Raw genomic sequence first — 13,480 nt, forward strand, 5'->3', positions numbered from 1 at the left:
CACCTGCATAATTGCACTGCGGAGCCCTTTACCTTATAAATACCCATCCTGCACGGTCATTATCTCCTCTTCCACCTTGCCATCTCACTCAAACCCTAGCGCCACCGCTAGCTCACGTCGACATCGGAGACGAAGCACTTAGCTGCCTCGACCTCTTCGACGCCATCCTCACGCCGGCCGCGGACCTCATCTTCTCCGCCACCGCCGTAGTTGTCTTCCGCCGCCAAGTTAGGGCGCGGGAGATTGGACTACTCGGCCTCCCATCTGCCTCGTCTAGCAGTTCATCTGTGGTAAATAAATCTCACTTTTTACAGTCTCTTTGATCTGTCAAATCCATCCACTTCAACCAAAAGTGGTTTCAACACTTCCAAATCTGGATCTGTCTCTTTCTGAATCTCATATCTTGCAAAGTATGTTCACTTATGCTTCATAAATAGTTAGATTCCTCACTTGTACTTATTCATGGATTCGTACAAATCTGGAACCAACTCACTTCAAATAAGTGAATGTCTTCGCACTATGAGGTCAATGTCTTCAAACTGATTTATCTTCAAAATCTTCTGAGAATGCATATGACCTCTTCCCCTCCCCTCGCATGTCGAATGCTGTCATGGGTACATGTCCGTGGGAGAATCCCTTGGTTCTCATAGTCTGCATTCATTTGCAGAATTCTTACATCATCATATTCACTCCCCTGAAGCCAGTTCTTGCTTGACAAGTAGACGGAAGCCTTTCACTGTTCTGAAGCCTATTTGTCTGAATATCGTGGCCACTGAGAAATCAGAAAGGAAGGGTGGCAGGCAGTGCCGTGGCAATACTGCTCTAGATCTGCCTCCGGATCTGTATAAGATGTACAAGACCGGTCCAGAGGAAAACTACAATCAGCGCAAGACCTGAATCCAATGGATCCGAAGATATTGGGCAGAACAGTGGTTCAAGTATAACTTTGTCACTGCTGAATATGCTGAGAAGAATGCCATCAAGCGCTCGTGGGGCGATATTATTTATAGAAATCTGCAACCCAAGTCGAAGCCTGAAGCTATTGCTCAAGGTTTCTATCCTTGCATGGTCCAAGGACCGCAGCCTGAGAATGCCGACCCATCATCCTTGTTATGGTGTCGTGACAATAATATTTTCAAGTGCAACTTTCAGTTTGCAAAGGAGTCAGCTGCAAAGAACAGGAAAGCGTTTGGACTCAACTTCAACCCTGGTTCGTCTGCTCCAAGACAGGATGGCACTCGTGAAGCCAATCCCAGTGTCATCAGCCCCTTCAATAGCTTTGATGGGCTCCTCTCCCACATTGCTACCCAGGGGGGCCACGGTGGATCAATCTGCTGATGACGCAGACTCTAAAGATGCGCCAGCACCACCGAAGCAGCAGAAGAAGAAGACAAAAGCTTCAGAGCCCTCTGCTGCACCAACCGCTTCGCCTATGAAGCCCTTGAAGGCTACACCTCCTGAACCTAGTGTGCAGTGTGAAGATTTGTCTCATGTCTCCAAGAGGACCAAGAAGCCCAAGAAAATTGCAGGGCATAACCTGACTCCTGCTGCCATTCTGCGCAACGAGGAAGACACCATTGATCTATCAAGTGATGAAGATCTTGGTGATGAAGCTCTAGAGATGCTGATCAAGAGCAAGCAAGAGGCGGAGATCTTCAGTGATCTGCCCCTCTTTGATGTTGATATTTTGAAGACCTTCATCGATGAATGGTTTGACGACCAGAGCATCAGTATTGATGACCTGTAGCTGCCCATGGACATCAGTGTCGCATTTCACGGAGCCATTGCCAATGAATTGGCCCTAGCTCAGAAAATCGTCGAGCTCAAGAACAAGATTGATCATGAGAAGGCACATTTCAAGAAGAACATGGCCAAGCTCAGTGTGGCTGATGTGGAGATCTTCAAGAAGATGTTGCATGATCTCAAGGCTGAATTCCACAAGAAGCATGAAGAAGCCAAAGGCTCACGCGAGCGCACAAAGTACTATGCGCAGAAATGTGTTCAAGCGCATAATGAAGCTGAGAAGAGAAAGGCTCTTGGGCGTCCTGGCATCGACCCCAGGATGGCTGCCAAGCAAAAGAAGAAGTCTGCTGCGGCCCAACCCGAAGCACAACGACGGGAAGAACCTAGCATTGTCTTCCCTGCCAGTATGACTGGCTCGAAGCCAAAGGTCACCTCAACAGCTTCAGAGCTGAAGAAAACCAGGCATGCTGAAGCCAAAGCCAGGAAGTGGAAGCTCAAGGATACATCTAATGATGCTCCATCCAAGAATAAATTGAAGACAAAGGCTTCAAAGTCTTCAAAGAAAGAGCGTGCTGCTGCCCCAGAGCCCCTCATCGTTGAACCCATCTCCGTTGCTCTCCCTGCTTCAACCAACCAAGAACGTCGCCTTGTGATTCATGAGCCTGCTTCCACAAAGGCTCAAGCAAGTGAAGAAGTTCCAGCTGTTGACCCCTACGCAGCTGAAGACATTGGTCATAAAGACAATGTGCATGATGATGAAGTCCTTCCTCAGCTCGAGCCCCAGTCGGTATCATAGCCTGCTCCCACAAGCAGTGTACTTATTAGCATTGGTCGTCCATTCATGCCAATTACTCAAGATGACTCATGGGCTGAGCGCCAACAACAAGACACCCACACTACAAAAAAAGACACATCCGTGCCATTTTGGGCCGAACGAAATTTTTTTCTGTCATACTTATGACACTTCTATGACGATCATTGTGACAAAACCCGGTATCATCATAGATGTGGTGGGATCCTACTTCTATGACAAAAAATCATGACAAAAAATGGGCTTTTTGTCCTGGGAGGGCCGGAGATGCAGCTGCATGACATTCTTTGGGCCGTCCATGACGGAAAAACCCGTGGTAGAAGCGAGGGCGAGGAAAATATCGGGGTGTTCCCGGTTACGGTGGGTGGTCGGGACCGAGCGATGCACGAAGGTTTGCGCGTTTCTCTCGTACACGCACGCGCGTGGGTGCGAGGCGTTGGTCTCTAACTGAACCCGAGCGAGGCGTTCGCCTACTGAACCCGAGCGATTGCACTGCAGGCTACGTGTTACTTAACCCGAGCGATCGATCGATGGCTGTTAACTGAACCCGAACGAGCGATTCCTTCGCTACTGCTGCTAAATGAAGTCGATCGATGCTGCCTCTGGATGAACATTGAGCGTTGCTGGGGGGTTTGGATGAACAGTTCCCGGTGGGGGTGGATGAACATGACCCCGTGGTGTTGCCTCTGGATGAACATGACCTCGGTCGATCGAGCCGGTTGGGGCTAGATGAACAGGACCCTGTGGAGGGCTGGATGAACAGTAGACGGTGGAGGGGTGGATGAACAGTAGCCCGTGGAGGGGTGGTTGAACAGGAGCCTGTGGATAAGGGTGGTTGAACAGTAGCCGGTGGAGTAGCGCGCGGTGGAGGTTGGATGAACAGGAGCCCGTGGATGAACAGTCGCAGGTGGAGGCTGGAGGAGGTTGACGGTGGATGGACATTAGCCCGTGGAGGCTGGAGGAGGTCGACGGTGGAGATGAACAGTATCCCGTGGAGTTCCGTTTTGCGGTACGCCACACCCTTCCCGATGAACAGGACCCCCGTTTTGACCCTAGCGCTCCAACACAAGTCTGTTTCCTCCGTTTTGCGGTACGCCACACCCCTCCCGATCAACAGGACCCCGTTTCGACCGTAGGAGGTCCAACACAAGTCCGTTTCCTCCATTTTGCGGTACGCCAGACCCCTCCCGATGAACAGGATCCCATTTCGACCGTGGCTGGTCGAACACAAGGCTGTTTCCTGTGTTCTGCGGTACGCCAGGCCTCGTTTCCATCGGCTGTTCCGTCCAAGCCCTCCCGATGAACACGGTGACGCATTCCGTTCTGACCCAGTTGGTTGGCTCCCCATGAACACGACGACAACGCAGTTTCTCCGTTCCAACCCAGCCATGTACACGAGCCCTGGCCGTACGTATGCACGAGTAGGCATTCGAGACCCCGCTCGTATGTACGTACATGGCCGTATTTTCTTTCTTGCACCCTGGCTGCTGTACGTACGTGTACATGCTACGTGCGCGCCTCTACTACGACATGTGCGCGCCTCTACTACGACACGTGCGTACGTACACATTCGCGACTAGAATGACAAAGCTACATATGCTTCGACCAGGTGGGTCCCGACTGTCAAGCACTTCCTTGCGTGCGAAGATGTAGCTGGTGGGTCCCAGTAGTCAGGGGGCGAATCATTTTTTTTGCATGGACGCACTTCCTTGCATGCGAAGATGTAGCTGGTGGGTCCCATCAATCGGGGGGAAGCTTTTTTTTGCGAAATACGGTGGCCCGTCCGGTGGGTCCCTGCTGTTTGGTGGAGGAATAATTATTTTGAGCGTAATAAGGAGGCACTTCCTTGCGGCCGCCGTGGACCCAGCTGTCAGCCTCTCCACGTACAGTACTCTTCCGATGGAAGTCGTTCCTTGACCACGTTGACCATGCCGCACCGAGAGCACCAGGGCGGTGGACGACGGCGAGGCCTAGGAAGGGGACGACGCGGAGCCAGGGAAGACGCGGCAGTGGAAGCCCGCGCGTAGAGGAGTACGAGGGTTCACTGGTTCGGCTGTGGTGTGAGGCTGCCGTCGCCGCATGGCCTGGCTAGCGGTAGGAATATTAGGGGGCGGTGAGGTCTCCGCGGCAGCACAGCCGATCACGGGAGGCAGGAGCATGCGGCACGACCGGCGTTGCTTTGGGCGGCTGGAGCAAGAATACCAGAGGTTGAAGAAGCACTACGGTCGTTGGATGGACATCGTACTGTCACTGGAGCTAGAATCGTTCATATTGACTAAGTTGACAAAGCCCTCCGTCCCCATCAACTTAGTAGGCCCACAAGTCAGCCTCCCACCAAGGAGGGTCCCAGCTAGCAGGGGGAGTATTCATTTTTTTATGCGTAATAAGGAGGCACTTCCGGTGGGTCCGAGCTAACAGAGGGGGGAACGTTTTTTCATGAATTACGGTGGCCCGTCCAGTGGGTCCTCGCAGTCAGGAGGGAACGTTTTTTCGTGAAATACAGTGGCCCGTCCGGTGGGTCCCTGCTATCAGGTGGAGGAATAATATTTTGCGTGTAATAAAGAGTTACTTTGTTGCGGCTGCCGTGGACCCAGCTGTCAGCCTCTCCACGTACAGTACTCTTCCGATGGAAGTCGGTCGTTGACCACCTTGACCACGCCACGTCGAGAGCACCACGGCAGTGGACGACGGCGAGGCCTAGGAGGGGGACGATGCGGAGCCGGGAAAGACGCGGCAGTGGATGCCCACGCAGAGAGGAGTACGAGGGTTCACTGGTTCGCTACGGTGTGAGGCTGCCGTCGCCGCAGAATAACAGGGGGTGTGGATGAGTGGAGGGATGGCCTGGCCAGTGGTGGGAGTAGTAGGGGGCGGTGAGGCCTCCGCGGCAGCACATCCGGCCACGGGAGGCAAGAGCAGGCGGCACGACTAGCGCTGCTTTGGGCGGCTGGAGCAAGAACACCAGAGGTTGAAGAAGCACTACGGCCGTTGGATGGACATCATACAGTCACTGCAGCTAGAATCGTTTATATTGACTAAGTTGACAAAGCCCTTGGTACGCGTCAACTTATTAGGCCCATAGGCCAGCCTCCGAAACGGTGCACCCCAGATGTCAGGAGGAGGAATCATTTTTTGGGCGGCCAAAGCTAGAATATCCGAGATTGAAGAAGAAGCACGACATCCGTTGGATAGACATCCAATGGCCACTGCTGCTAGAACCGTGTGTTGACTATAATAAGTTGACAAAGCCTTGCATACGCGTCAACTTCTTTTTTTAGGGGACGCGTCAACTTAGTAGGCCCACAACTGTGTGGCAGAGAACTTATAGCCCATTTGTGATTTGTAAGAATGTACAACTCATTTTTGAATTCTAATGGAATTTACTACAGCCCATTTATAGTTTGTTAAAAGTATAGCCCATTTTCTAGCTAGGACAACGATTAATACTTTCAGCCAACCGTTCAAGACAAAATTCAATAAAATTTCCCACATTTTGATGGGATCCAAAATATTTTTATCCTGAAATTTCTAGTCAGATTAAATATAAGTTTGTATTACGTAAAAATCCAACGAAACATTGCGCGTGCAACAATTAAAAATTAAGATTTTCAAAATCCATAAATCATATTTTATAAACTAATTTCGTGTTTGGTGCATATTTTTATAGTTACTGCCCAGTTTTTATAATTACATCCCATTTATTATTTTTTAAAACCCATTTTCTTGTTAAGCCTAATGCATCCCTCCTAGGAAAGATTTGCAGCCCAGCGGGGCGGAGAATAACAAGTTGACCTTGCCTGGGTATTCCTCAAAAAAACGTATAGCTGGGCTAGCCATTTTCATCTTGAAAAAAATTAATATCTAGGCTGGATATCTGTCCTGGGCTGGATGGGCCATAGCCTGCCCAGTTAATACCCTGCCCTCCTCTGAACAACAACGAAAACATCGCCAAGAAAAACTCTGCAGTGCTCACGCCTCAAAAACACAAATACTGCTTGAGTTGCTTGGTCCCAGTTGTCGGCCGCACCTTGTGCAATTCTCTCATTTATATTGACTACATAGGTTGACAATGGTGTGGGACCGTGATGTCAGGAAGCAAGAAGGAAGCACAAAAAATATAGTTATACATAATAAGGAGGCACTTGCGTACGTACGACTATGGTCCTAGTGGGTCCCTATTGTCATCCAGTCAAAATAAAGTCATCTCCTGAATCCACATGTTCGTTGACCATGTTAACAATGCTCGGCGCCATGGCGAGCGCAACAACTCGAAGGACGACGGAGAGGGCCTCGCGGGCCCTATGGATGGTCTGATACAGTGCCCACTGCTCATTCAGGAAGCCAGGATCATCGGACACCTATGAGCACCGTCGAGAGACTAAGACATCATGAAACGGTAAGGCCGCTCTTGGGAACTTTGGTTTATTACACCTGTATTAAGATACAAGTGTAATTTACTCATCATCCAAAACAACGCGTAAAATACAGGTGTAATGAAACCAAGGGCCCGAGGTCTGTAAGTAAAACCGGCAGGTTACGCATGTAGTTTGAGAGACCAGTGTATATTTTACTAGTCGAAATCGACCAACCAAGCGCTTCGCCCGAGACCATCTGCTTTTATTTACAAGCGTCAGTTTTACAATCGGTTTTGGTTGGAAAACGACGATCCAATCACAGCCTAAGATGATGAGTTAGTCGGAAGATCATATGGTTTCACGTCTAACCTACCCGACTTGTCATATAGGCTATGAATGAAACATAAGACGATGAACTTCTTAAGCATGGAAACAACAGAAGAGGATGATCTTCTTAACAAGCAAATCACTGGCATTAGATCGACATGCAAAACAATACGAAGCATTATTCTCAGGAGGCACGGTGAACAGCTCATGATGCCGCATGCCACAACATTTCAAGCTCAACTTTGCAATCAAACACAAGGCAACATTACATAGACAATATCCAGAACAAGCTCTTAACACAGGAATATCTCAGCAAAGTAACTATTTACTTCTAAGCTACACAGGAATAGGAAAAAATGATCGACGCTGCTCACAGCATAGGGCGTCGCACTAAAAAATATCAAATGCATGTCTTCTGGCTAACATCAATGAGCAAATTTTGACAAGGTTTTCCAATTCCAATATATTAAACTAATGTCTTCTTGCTAACATCAATGATTAAACTTTGACAAGCTTTTCTCATTCAAAATATGTAAAGTCTATGATTGTGGAGTCCTGTCCTGGCTTCTTGTACTGTTTGGGCAATTTTTGCCCAGTGCACTCCATGCGTTGTAGAGTTGCCTATGCTCTCTGCAGATTAGTCATGTCACTAGCGTCTAATAATACTTTGTAAAGCTTCTCGATCATTCCTTCTGTAATGTAGCACAAACAGTGACTGCTTCTTTCTGCCAAGTGGAATGACCAACTGGACCTAGTAATGCAGCAGTTTGCCTTAGACACATTGGCTCCTTTTGTGCAGTTCAACTAAAATCAAAGTTAGAATAAAATCGAGCTTTAATTTTGATATCCCTATAAGCAACAATAGGTATAAGGGAAACAATTACTAAGAAATAACGGTTGATGACTTGTACTCCCAGAAGAAAAACATCTACTGATCTACCTTATCTTAATGGGAAACAAAGCAGGAGAGTAGCAATTCTCAATCAGTGTGATTCATTCATATTAACTGAGACATTATCTTAACAATGCCTTGTTTCAACATGTATAAAGAACAACAAAGCAGAAAAGTATCATTACTAAAACAATGCAACTGATTCATTTTAACAGAGACATTATCTTAACAATACCTTGGTTAAACATGTAGAAAGAACTACAAGCAGGATAGTACCATTTGTAAAACACTCTAACTGATATATAATAATAGAGACATTATCTGAAAATACATTTCTTAAGCATGTACTCCGGCCGATCCCTAACAAAAATGGTACTCCCGCCGATCCCTAACAAGTGTTGCAGTTTTGAACTAAGATTCAGTAGTTAATTCTGAGGAAAGTCGGTACTGTCCTTTCAAGACCAAGATTTGAAACAACTCGTGAGGAAGATCTCAGAGAGATCTCAACACATATATGGAAATCCAGCCTCATTTTGTGCAGTTTCACCAAAATTAAGCGAAGCAAAATGTCGCTATAGCAACAAGTTGAATAGATAGCCCTGTTTTAACAGAGGCAAAAAGGAATCAATTACTGTCCAATAAAGGAGGATGAAACATGCGGCCACAAAAATGATAATCCCGCCAATCCCTAACAAGTGTTGCAGTTTTGAACTAAGATTCAGTAGTTAATTCTGAGAGTGGCATTGCTTAATTTTACCAGCGGCGTTAGATTAACAAAAAACATAAACAGTTCCAGGGGAGAGTGGGCGCAACAACATCATGTGCTTCCATCTACTTATAAAGGGGGTGATGCAGAGTTTGTTGTAACAAAGCAACAAGCATCATGTCTGGGTTGGTCCAATTTTTGTTCACTACTTAATGGAAAAGACAACAATATAACAACTTGAATTCAACATTTATTTAAAACAATACCAATACAAGTAGTACAATATCTCAAAACACACTGCACGATCATGTGGATGAAGGCAAGTACCAACCTATCATGATGCACACAAGATAAAATACAAATCTGCCAACACGAATAGGAAATCCAATCTCACTTTGTGCAGTTGCACTGAAATTAAGCAAAGTCGATGGTGTGACATCTAAGTTTGCTATAGCAACAAGTTGAATAGATACCCCTGTTTTAACAGAGGCAAAAAAGGAAACAATTACTTGCCGATAAAGGAGGATGAAACAAACGGTGACAGAAAGAAGCATCTAACTTATCTTGTTGGAAAACAAAGTAGGATAATAGAATTTCTAAAACAGTTGCATTGATTCATATTAACAGAGACATTCTCTTAAACCAATATTTGTTAAAAAAATGTAATTTCCTTTTAAAAGTGGCATTACTTCAATTTTCCGGCGGCATTCTTAGATTAACAACAGCAACATAGTTGTATGGGACATGGGACACGCCAGCACCATGTGCGTCCACACGTATAAATGGGTGATGCATAATATGTAGCCAAGCAGCGTATCTGCGTTGGTCCCATATTTGTTCTCTTTGAACCTTTTTCCTATGTGAGGGCAGCAAATCTAGTCCTGCACAAACTACCCGACCCCCCAGTTTCTTTCCCTTTTCAACATAGAGATCGGTTCCTTACAGATGTGTGTACTGGGTTACCCCCTTTTTCCCTTTTCGACCAACAAAGCGGCTGGATAGCTAGTCTATACTACTTTCTGTCCCTCCTTTCCTCATTGAACCACGTCCTAGATTCATGCTCCACCCCAACTTACCTTTCTTTCTTCTTTGAACCAAGACCTAAATTCGACTACATATCGAAAAAGATCCACATGCAGCTAGAGCAATGACGGTTTCAATGAAACTTATACCTTAGGGTCGTCGGGATGTGGCAAGGCGTGCGGTGGGAGGCCGGATCTGCCCACACTACGCATAGGCGCTGGGTGAAAGAGAACAACGCAGCCGGCAGTGGATTGCCTCCCTCACCGAAGGCGATAGAGTGAACGCTGCACCTCCTCCCCTTCCCAGTGCGACGGGATCCGGACGCCTCCCTCACCAGCTGTGAGGGGGGAGAGAGAGACAAGAGGCCAACGCAGTCTTGTTTAGATCTGGTGAAGAGAGGGTGAGAGAATGTGAATATAGCAATCCCTAGCAAAGGGACGCTGAGCCTCCAGCGTGTATATATATATGTAGTGCGGCGAGAGTGTGGAGAGTGCAAACCCTAGCGAACAAGGAATGAGGCTCCAGCTTATATATATATACTGTAGTACGGACTGAGCTCTGGTGCCTTAACTACACCTGCTTTTGGCTGTACGACAGGTGGGCCAGCCACATTTTGGGCCCACCTGCCATAAACCCAAAGGCAGGTGCACTAAAGTCAGTGAAGCTGCGTCCATATAGTACTCGTGTATACGACTAACATATAGTGGAGTGGTTTTCTTATTCTCTCCTAACAATCGTTTTAAATTGTGTAAGTACGAAACGAAACTCTTTATTTAACGTACTAGTGAAGAAAACTACTACTCCCTCTGTTCCTAACTATTTGTCTTTCTAGAGATTTTAACAAATGACTACATACAGAGCAAAATGAGTGAATCTACATTGTAAAATATGTCTATATACATCCCTATGTGGTAGTCCATTTCAAACCACTTGAAAGAGAAATATTTAGGAACGGACAATTTTTTAACGTACCAAGAAAGGAAACTCGATCAAAAACACGCCCCCGCTTCCAGGTCGCGAGAGTCGTCGCGCACACACACATAGACATAGTCATGCATATCCATGTTTACGTAAAATTCCATTTCCATCTCCATCTCCAATCATATTTGTCCAACTGGCACATTATTTACGTTGTTAATTATATACGTGGCAATATTAACGTACATCATCTCTTGTTTGCGGGCGTCCGGACCGCTGCCACGACCGCTCCTGACCAACCCGAACCCTCTTCATCACCCGCGCGTGCTTCCCGCCCGAAACGGTCAGTGCCACAATCATGCCCGGACAAAACGGACGCGACCTCTCACTGGCGCCGGTATTGAAGCGGCGCGCCGGCCGAGAGAGCGTCACCCGTGCCGCTTCCTGGTGCACGTGACTGCTCCGCGTTCAAAGGTCGCAATAGCCGGCCACAACATGCATGTAAAAAGTTCTTGGAAGTCCGTGCTATAGCTAGCTGTCCTCCCCCAACTCGTCAATCTCTTCCAGTAGTGCTAGTACTCCATGGCGCGATCCATCATAAGCAGGTGGGAAAGTTATTGTATACTCAGTTTGCGGTGAGTGGCATGCCGAGCGGCCGTGTGGGGTCGAGCCGTGGAGGAGGGTGAGACACGAATGGGACAGACGTGATTTAAACGTTGGTTTTGCTCGATGGCGCGATCCAACGAAACGAAATGTTGGTTTCTCTCTGTTTCCATTTTTTCTCTAGAAAAACGGAAAATTTCCACTCCATTTTCATTCCTACTCCATGGTTGCCACGTTAAAACATTCCATCAAATACAAAGGAAAACTAACACGCATGCTGATGCTGTTGGATATCGGGTTCCGGCCAAACCCTTAAGGTTCAAACTCTGGGGTGCGCACGAAGATCTCTCCCTACCGGAACACGCCCTCAGCCTCACCGTGGTTCTGAACTAGATTGATGAACAACACAAGAGACACGAGGTTTATACTGGTTCAGGCCACCGTTGTGGTGTAATACCTAATCCAGTGTGTGGTGTGGTGGATTGCCTCTTGGGCTGGTGATGAACAGTACAGGGGAAGAACAGCCTCGCGAGGAGAGGTGTTCTTGTGTTTGGTGATGTGTGGATGAACCTTTAGATCAGATGCTTTCTACTGTGGTGGCTAGCCCTATTTATAGAGGGCCTGGTCCTCTTCCCAAATATTGACCGGGAAGGGAGCCAACAACGACCATTTCGAAAGGGGACAGCTAGTACAAGATATCCTGACGAAAGGTGGTCTTCGACTGCCAAAGGTGCTAGTGATGACGCTGTCTTGGGCTCCATGGTGACCTCTGTCCTGCCGTCCTGCTGGTCTTGGTCTCGTTGCACCGATAAGGAAACCTTTGCCTGATGCCTCGGTACTCCGCGCCTGCGCTTGCCTCATTTGCACCAAAGAGGAAACGAGGACTATACGCATGCTGGGGCCCGCCTGGTCTTGATCGTCATGGCTTGCGTCACGGGCACCTCACGAGGTACCCCTTGCCTTGATCTCTTCGCCTCCTCGCGAGCCTGCCTGGCGAGGCCACTCCTGAGGAGGCCTTGCGTCGTCCGCCCCGCGAGGCTCGGCCCCTCGCGAGGGTCTTGAGTGTTGGTTGATGAAGGCGGGCCATACTGGGCCGCTGGTTGAGCCACGCTGCAGGCCGCAAGCAGGCAAGTCTGGGGACGCCCGTTCCCAGAACGCCGACAGTAGCCCCGGGGCCCAAGGCGTGCTCGGACTTGTCTTAGCAGCGAAGCCAAAGGGCAAGTGCACAGTGCCGCAGGCCCCCACATCATGTGGCCTTGGTCGACGCGTGGCGATGAATTGGACGTGGGCGTCTCCGCTTCCCCATGCTGCCTCGGCAACTGCCCGATTTAACGAGTCCCTGCTGCATGCAAAAAGAGTCATCATTACCTGTGATCGTGGAGGTCGACGGTTGGCCTCCCTTGGGCTATAAGTACGGAGGGATGAGAGCCCCCGTTGTCCATCTCTTCTTGCTCCGCCTGTCTCTTCTCCCTTGCTCCACCTCCATTCTTGACGCCAATGGCATCGATCCGCAAGTTCTCAGCCGAAGAGAATGGGAAGGCCCCCCAGGAGGGGCCTGACCTGCTCTTGCCGAAGAAGCAGTCGGTCCCATGCCGCCGCGATGAGGTTGCGAGGCCGAAGATGACGAGACCCTGGTGCGAGCGGCCACCTCCTGGGTTGCCGCTACCCCTGTATGCCCGGGTCGAGGGCCCTGGAGAAAGGGACGGCGACCGACGCCGCCCACGCCGCAGACGTGGCCGACGAGCCATGGCGGCACGCGCTGTTGCTCCTGGAGTCCATGTTGCAGACTCCTCGCACAAGTTCGTGCTGCACGCTGTGATGCCTCCAAGAACCTGGATCCGCTTCCCTCCGCTCTTCGCCACCGAGATGCCGCTGAGGGGTCTCTCGAGGTTTGGCTGCAGTATGCCGCATGTGGCGCTCCGGCGACCGGAGCGGAGGTTGAAGTCGTCGCTTCGGGCAAGGTCTTCATGACCCGAGGCTGGGGCGAGGTCGCCCGGGTCTGCCGAACCGGTGGCGCCCTCGTGATTCACTTTGAATACGATGGCGCCTCCTTGATGCTCTTCAAGGTCTTCGACACAGAAGGCCGCCGCCTGGAGTGTTGCCCC

Source organism: Triticum aestivum, chromosome 3B (genome assembly GCF_018294505.1).
Source record: "Triticum aestivum cultivar Chinese Spring chromosome 3B, IWGSC CS RefSeq v2.1, whole genome shotgun sequence".
Classification (NCBI taxonomy): domain Eukaryota; kingdom Viridiplantae; phylum Streptophyta; class Magnoliopsida; order Poales; family Poaceae; genus Triticum; species Triticum aestivum.